We start from the raw sequence: 7861 nt of genomic DNA on the forward strand, positions 1-7861 counted from the left end.
CCAAAATGCTTAAAAACACAAGTTAGAAACATACCATAAGGAAGGGCTTTGTCTTTCTCACTTCTAACAGAGTCAAACATGTATCTAACCATCAAATAGGCAAAAGAAATTTCTGTTTTAGTGAGCTGGGCATACAAAACAAGAGTGTCAGTATAAGAAACCCTTTAATATGAACCACTTTGAGGAAGTATGATGTGGTTGACAATGCGGTGCAACTGAGCACGCTCATATCCTAGAGCTTTGTGAGTGGGTGTAATACCATCAATCAAGGAAACATGTTCACAAATATGAGCCAAAGCATCATAAAAAGAAATACCAACTCCTTCATCCCACTTAACAGAAGTATAAGCACAAGGCCCAACATCAGTATACTTCAAAGAATCATTAATTGTTTCATCATTTAAAACAATGTCTCTGCCCTTAACATAAGAATGAACACTGCCTTCATGGTATGTCATGTTAGCATAAAACTCTTTGACCAAAAGAGGGTAAACAGGCTTTTTGATGGAAAAGAGATGATGCCAGTCCAGAAATTCTAAATTTTCAACAAAAGGAAAACCTTTCTTTTTCAAAGCTGGCAAAGCAGCAAGAAAAGAGGGGCACATGGTACGGTACTTAATAACTCCTTCATAAAAGTCATTATTCATGGCAGACTTGAATCTATAAGGGTTATAGTTCGAGTGGAAAGTCAAGAAATGAGATTTGTGATCAAACGGGCCAATGTCAGGTTCTCTAACAAATTTAAGAGGGATTCGAGTTTTACCTCTCTGAGAATGCAAGGGAACAGACCTTGTCTTAGGTTGTGTGCGCTCAGAAGTAGGTTCAGGCGCTGCTCGTCGTTTCCCTTTCGAGAGCTCACCTTCGACGACCCAGGTTTGGATGGTGGTTCCTTCGGAGGTGGCGTCAGCTTGGCTGAAGGAGGGAACCTTGAAGGGTTCTTAGTGCGAGCCATAGGATCAATCCTAGGAGGTAAGGTAGGAGGAGAAGGAGATGGAGTGAAGGTTCAGTCCTGAGAGCGAGTTGAGGGTTTTGGTCTTGCTGGAAGCTTGTGAATCTTTTCATGCTGTGGCCTTTTTGAAATAACTTTCTTCCTCATTTGGTTGGTTTCTGAATTTTGAAGGAAGAAAAGTAGTAAAGGTAGTGGCGTACCCAAAAGAAAGTTTCTCAAACCATGCAACTGCATCACCTTCAGATTTGACTTGAAGGAACTTGACATTACAAAAAGAAAGATTTGATTTTATTTTAAAATTAAAAAGGAAATCAATTTTAAAAATTGAAACTTTTTGGACATAATGACAAAAAGAAATAAACTAAAGCAAACAGGCCAACAAAAAACAAAACAAGACAAAAATATATCATTCATATTGGGCCCAGAGATGGTTGGATTTAAGGAAACACATTGGACCACTCCAGATCTGATTTTGAGGTTGGCCCAGATAAATCTGCACGTGCAACAAACTCAGAACACGCTGATTGAAGGGAACGTTCTTCACTTGCCCAGAATTGTCTGATACCTGTTTATGAGACAAAAACTCCAACAAACACATCAGCAACTTTCAAACAAAGAATCATAGCTTAAAATTCCTAGACTAGTCCTAAGCATGCAGAATCAGTCCTCATCAGCTAGTGTTTTAGTGAAAATATCTACCAATTGCTCTTCTGATTTAACAAATTGAATGCTAATATCCCCTTTTTGAACATGTTCTCTTATTGAGTGAAATTTCACTTCAATATGTTTAGTCCTAGAGTGCAAAACTGGATTTTTAGAAATATTAATGGCACTCATATTATCACACAGCAAGAAAATATTTTCAGCATTTAACTTGTAATCAGCAAGCTGTGTTTTTAACCACATAAGCTGAGAATAACAAGAAGAAGCAGCTATATACTTAGCCTCTGCAGTGGATAAAGCCACTTTTGGCTGCTTCTTACTTGACCAAACATTCAAGGACCTTCCAAGGAAGCAACATAAGCCTGAAGTGCTCCTTCTATCAACTCTATCACCGGCAAAATCTGCATCACAATAACCAACTACAGAAAAATCATGAATCTTAGGATACCAAAGACCAAAATTGGATGTGCCATGAACATATCTAATGATCCTCTTAACTGCAGAAAGATGAGACTTTTTTGGTTTAGATTGGAATCTTGAACACATTCTGACACTTTGCACAATATCAGGTCTAGAGAAAGTTAAGTACATAAGAGAGCCAATCATTCCTCTATACCTAGTCTCATCAACATCTTTCTCAGTTTTTCCCTTATCTAATTTTGAGTTAAGGTGCATGGGGTTCCCATGGGTTTGGCATTTTTCATACCAAATTTCTTAACTAGTTCCTTGGCATATTTTTCTTGATGAATGAAAATACCATTTTTAGTTTGTTTAATTTGCAGCCCAAGAAAAAAATTAAGTTCACCCATCATACTCATGTCAAATTCACTTGTCATGAGTTTCCCAAATTCAGAAAAAGGGATTCATTGGCTGATCCAAAAATAATGTCATCAACATATATTTGGACTAGAATGAAAAAATCATTAGAATTCTTGATAAATAGAGTTGTGTCTGTAGTGCCTCTTTGAAAACCATTTTTCAAAAGAAAAGAACCAAGTCTCTCATACCAAGCTCTAGGAGCTTGTCTCAAACCATAGAGAGCTTTTGATAATTTGAAAACATGGTTAGAAAGCTCTTTATTTTCAAAACCAGGTGGATGCTCCACATACACTTCTCTATTTATCACACCATTTAAAAATACACATTTCACATCCATTTGTAAAATTTAAAACCACAAAAAGCAGCATAAGCTAAAAGAAGTCTTATGGCTTCCATTCGGGCAACAGGGGCAAAGGATTCATCAAAGTCTATTCCCTCTTCTTGGTCATATCCTTGTGCCACTAGCCTTGCTTTGTTTCTTACAATGCTACCATCCTCTCCTAGCTTGTTCCGAAATATCAACTTGGTGCCGGTCACTTTCTTTCCATTCGGTCTTGGAACCAATGTCCACACTTGGTTCTTCTCAAATTCAAGAAGCTCATCTTCCATTGCTTCTGCCCAAGAAGGGTCACTAAGGGCTTCCTTAACATTTTGAGGCTTCATTTGTGAGAGAAGGGCAATGTTTGTTCCTTCATTTTCCTTTCTAGTTGAAGACCGAGTTTTCACCCCATGAGAGACGTCCCCAATGACAAATTTCTCAGGATAATTCTTCAAGAATTTCCATTCACGAGGTCTGGTGGACTTGGAGGTAGATTTAGTTACCAAGGGATTCTGGATACTGCTGGTTTTAGGGTCTCCTTCAGATTCATGAGACAAAATAGAATTGTCTCTTAAATTTTTAGCAGCTGCAGTTTCTGGTTCAGCTTGTTCAGAATTTTCATTTTCATGATTTTGTGCAGTTTCATCGTCCTTTTGAGCTTGATTCCCTGCATCACAATCTTCCAAAATACTTTGCACCAAGTTAGTATCACAAAATGTAACATGTATGGACTCCTCAATAATCTTAGCATCTTGATGATAAACTCTAAATGCTTTACTAGTTGTGGAATATCCTACAAACAAGCACTCATACGCCTTTGGATCAAATTTACCCAAATTATCCTTGTTATTAAGAACAAAATATTTGCATCCAAAGCTGTGCAAGTAGTCCAAGTTTGGTGGGTAACCTTTCCAAAGTTCATAAGGAGTTTTCTTAAAAAATTTTCTTATGATAGTTCTATTCAAAATGTGGCAAGCTGTGTTAATCGCTTCAGCCCAAAGGAATTTTGGAACATTGCTCTCACAAAGCATAGCTCTTGTCATTTCTTGTATGCTTCTATTTCTTCTTTCCACAACACCATTTTTTTGTGGTGTCCTTGGACAAGAGAAGTTGTGAGATATTCCAAATTCCTCACAAAAGGATTCAAATAAATTGTTTTCAAATTCAGTTCCATGATCACTTCTTATAGAAGAGATCTTTAACTTCTTTTCATTTTGAATTTTCTTGCAAAAGATTTCAAAGGCCGAAAAAGCTTCATTTTTGTGTGAAAGAAATAAAATCCAACCAAACCTAGAATAGTCATCCACTATCACTAAACCATAATGTTTACCACCTAGGCTTTGAGTTCTTGTTGGACCAAATAAATCAATGTGTAGCAACTCAAGTGGCCTTTTAGTAGAGATGTCTTCCTTTGGTTTAAATGAACTTTTTGTTTGTTTTCCCATTTGGCAAGCATCACAAGTGATGTCTTTGTCAAACCTTGTCAAAGGAAGACCTCTTACTAACCCTTTCTTTACAAGTTTGTTTATTTGAAACATACTTGCATGGCCCAATCTCTTGTGCCATAGCCACTTTTCAGATTCTTTAGAATGTAAACAAGCTACATTTTGATCCTTTAGTTCATCAAGGGTAAGTCCATACACATTATTACAATGCTTGGCAACAAAAAGCACTTCATTAGTCTTTTCATTTACAACACAGCATTCAAGTCTTTTGAAAGTCACTAAATATCCTAAATCACACAGCTGATTCAAAAGATTGTGATTCAATCCACATACAAAAAATACATCATCAATGAAGGTAGAGTGTTCATTACCTACCTTTCTAACAGCAATTATTTTACCTTTACCATCATCTCCAAAGGTCACAAAACCTCCATCATACTTGTTTAGTTTGATGAAGTAAGTTGACCTTCCAGTCATATGCCTTGAGCATCCACTATCCAAGTACCACATATCCTTTTTGTTCTTAGATGCTAGGCAAATCTGCATGAGAAACTTCAAGTAACCTTAGGTATCCAAATTAATTTGGATCCTTTGAAGTTAATCCATCTTGGTTGCCCAAGTGCATTGAAATCACACACAACATTGTAAATTTGGTTTCCTACAATTCTTTTTTCAATGAAACATTGTGAATGTGAATGACCAAATTTTTTACAATTAAAACAATGATTTTCTGATGCATGTTGCTGAAATTGAGATGAGCTACCATGCTAGAAATGATTAAAGGGCTGAAATTTTCTTGTTTTTGGAAGAGGTGTATTTCTTTTGACAAACTGATTTTTGTTATAATTATTCTTCTTTGTAAAAGCATTTTCATCAAAACTTTTGAAAACTTTTGGACTTTTTGAATATGAGGGTTTGTTGTAAAATGGTGGTTTCTTGAAGGCAGCCTCATTTTTCAAAATGTACCCCAGACCTGATCTATTTAAAGTAGGTTCGGTTCTTGGTGAGGGCTCATTTTCACTTGTGTAAACTTTATCAAATTTCTCCTCAAGTGTTGGAACATATCCAATACCAGATTTGTTGGATGTGGATTTAGTATTTGATGAAGAAGCCACAAATTTCATAGAGGAATCATTAAAAATTGCACTTTCCTTGGTTATATAACCTAAACCAGATTTTTCAAACAATGGTCTTTGGCTTGCAAGTAATTTGTCCAAGTTACTAGAACTTTGAGCAAATTTTGCTAAGTCACTATTCAGCCTTTTGATCATATCATTTAATCTTTCATTTTCAGCAATTAACTATTGAGAAGGATCCACAATGTGCTTTCTTTTTAATTTTTTAAGTTCAGATTTTAGAAATCTGTTTTCTTCAATAATGTCAAAAGCACATTCAGTTTCCTTCACTTTTTCTTTTAAAAAATCATTTTCAGCTTTTAACACATCTTTTTCAAATCTGCATTTATTGTACTTATCTAACAGTTTTGAGGTGTTTAGAGTAAGATCATCAATAATATCATGTAAATAATCTATGGACAAGTCATAGTAATTTACCTCATCAAGATTATTATTTCCAGCCATGAAGTAGTCTTTATCTTCACCTTCAGAATCTTCACCTTCAGAATCTGCTTCCTCATTGGAGTCGTTCTCAAGATCCTCCCAAGCTACCATGAGCACTCTCCTCTTTTCTCTCTTTCCTTTGTCCTCCTTTTTGAGTTTTGGACAGTTTAGCTTGAAATGTCCAGCCTCATTGCAATGATGACACGTCACCTTGCTCAAGTCCATTTTGTATTCCTTTGAGCTTGAACCCTTGTACTTGCCCTTGTTCTTCATCATCCTTCTAAATCTCCTAACAAAAAACATAGGCTCATCATCTGAAATACCATCACTAGACTCACTCTCTTTTGATTCTATTTTTGACTTGAGGGCTATTCCCTTTTTCTTTGAGTCCGGGTTTGTGTGTGTGGTTTCATAGGCAAGGAGTTTTCCTCTCAGCTTATCATATGTTATAGGGCTTAGATTATTGCTCTCGACTAGGATAGTGGCAGTGGTTTCCCATTATTTTGTGAGGCTTCTAAGGAGTTTTCTCACTAGGGTTTGTTCTGAGTAGTTTGTACCCATAGCATCAAGGTTGTTGATTATGATTGAGAATCTTTCGAAAACTTCATCAATGCTTTCTTCATCCTTCATATTAAACATCTCGTACTCTTTTCGCAGCATATCAATCCTTGTTTCTTTGACTTGTTTAGTGCCTTCGTGTGTAACCTGGAGTTTTTCCCAGATTTCTTTGGCTGTCTTGTATCTAGACACCTTTCGGTACTCTTCAAAGCTGATAGCACAGTGAAGAAGGTTGATGGCTTTAGCATTCAGCTCCATCTTCTTCTTATCATCTTCATTCCATTCAGTTTCTTCTTTTGGAGTCACCACTCCATCAGCACTTGTTTTTGTTGGGGTCTTGGGACCACTCACAACAATCTTCCATATGTTGTAGTTAATGGATTGGATGAAGATTCTCATCCTCTCTTTCCAGTAGGCATAGTTCTTCCCCTTGAAGAAATGAGGCCGGTTGTTTGACTGGCCTTTAGTGAGGGTGTAGGCAACTGTGGTTGTGCCCAAGTTGTTCGCCATTGGATCTTTGCTCCAAGCGGTGAAGCTTGATTCTTGAGACCTTAGTTCCTAATACCAATTGAAGGTTGTAGAAGGTTTAGAGAAGGGGGTTGAATCTATGACCTTCTTTTGAGTTACTGAACAGACCCTTTTAAAAACAAACTTGCAGTATGAATCTGTTTGAACTTTGCAGTAGAAAATTTATGAGAAAATTTTATTTTGTCTCATGAATATCAGAAAAAAGGACAGAGCAGGGAAGAAAAAAGCTAACACCATCATGTATCCTGGTTCGGTTGCCTTGTGCTATGCAACATACGTCCAGTCTCCACCACAACAGTGGTAGAATTTCCACTATAGTTAAAGTATTACATACACCAATTCCACAGGATTGACACAATCCTTTCACACTCAAGTTCTAATCTAACTTGACATTGGCTATGCTAATACCTAACTTTTCACTCTTAGTGCTCACCCAACTAAGAAAGGTGTAACACCCTATTACACAGAGTTTTATGCTTAAGTCGTAGAGCAGAGGTAATGTGGTGTTACGGACCTCTAGACAGCAAAATGAATACATGATAGAGAATAAGATAATATACTAGGAGCCTTGAAACAAAACGGGTAAGCAAAAATTGCAAAATAAAAAGCGCAACGCTCAAAGGAAAGGATTACTTGCGTGCTAAGAAACCTAATAGGAACATGAAAAAACAATAAATGAAAGGATAAAGAAAAGCCAAGGAACAGCATAACTGGCCCCTGACTCAGCCTGCGAAGCTAAGGCTGGCCGAAGGATACATATATACATATAAACATACATAAGTGTCCCCAAAATATACCAAAATACCAAAGTAAACTCCTATCTCTCCCTCATCCTCTAAGAGGAGCAGCGTACATAAGTTACTTGGAGAGTAAGCTACACATATATATACATATATACAAATAGAAACCAAAATACACCCAATGACTACTTCGCTTTCCAGGATTCAGACGCCTAGCGAGGAGCCTCTCGACCTGCATCTGAAAAACAACAATACAATATGGAATGAGAACCGGAGGTTCT

This window comes from Arachis ipaensis, chromosome B08, assembly GCF_000816755.2.
Source record: "Arachis ipaensis cultivar K30076 chromosome B08, Araip1.1, whole genome shotgun sequence".
Lineage (NCBI taxonomy): Eukaryota > Viridiplantae > Streptophyta > Magnoliopsida > Fabales > Fabaceae > Arachis > Arachis ipaensis.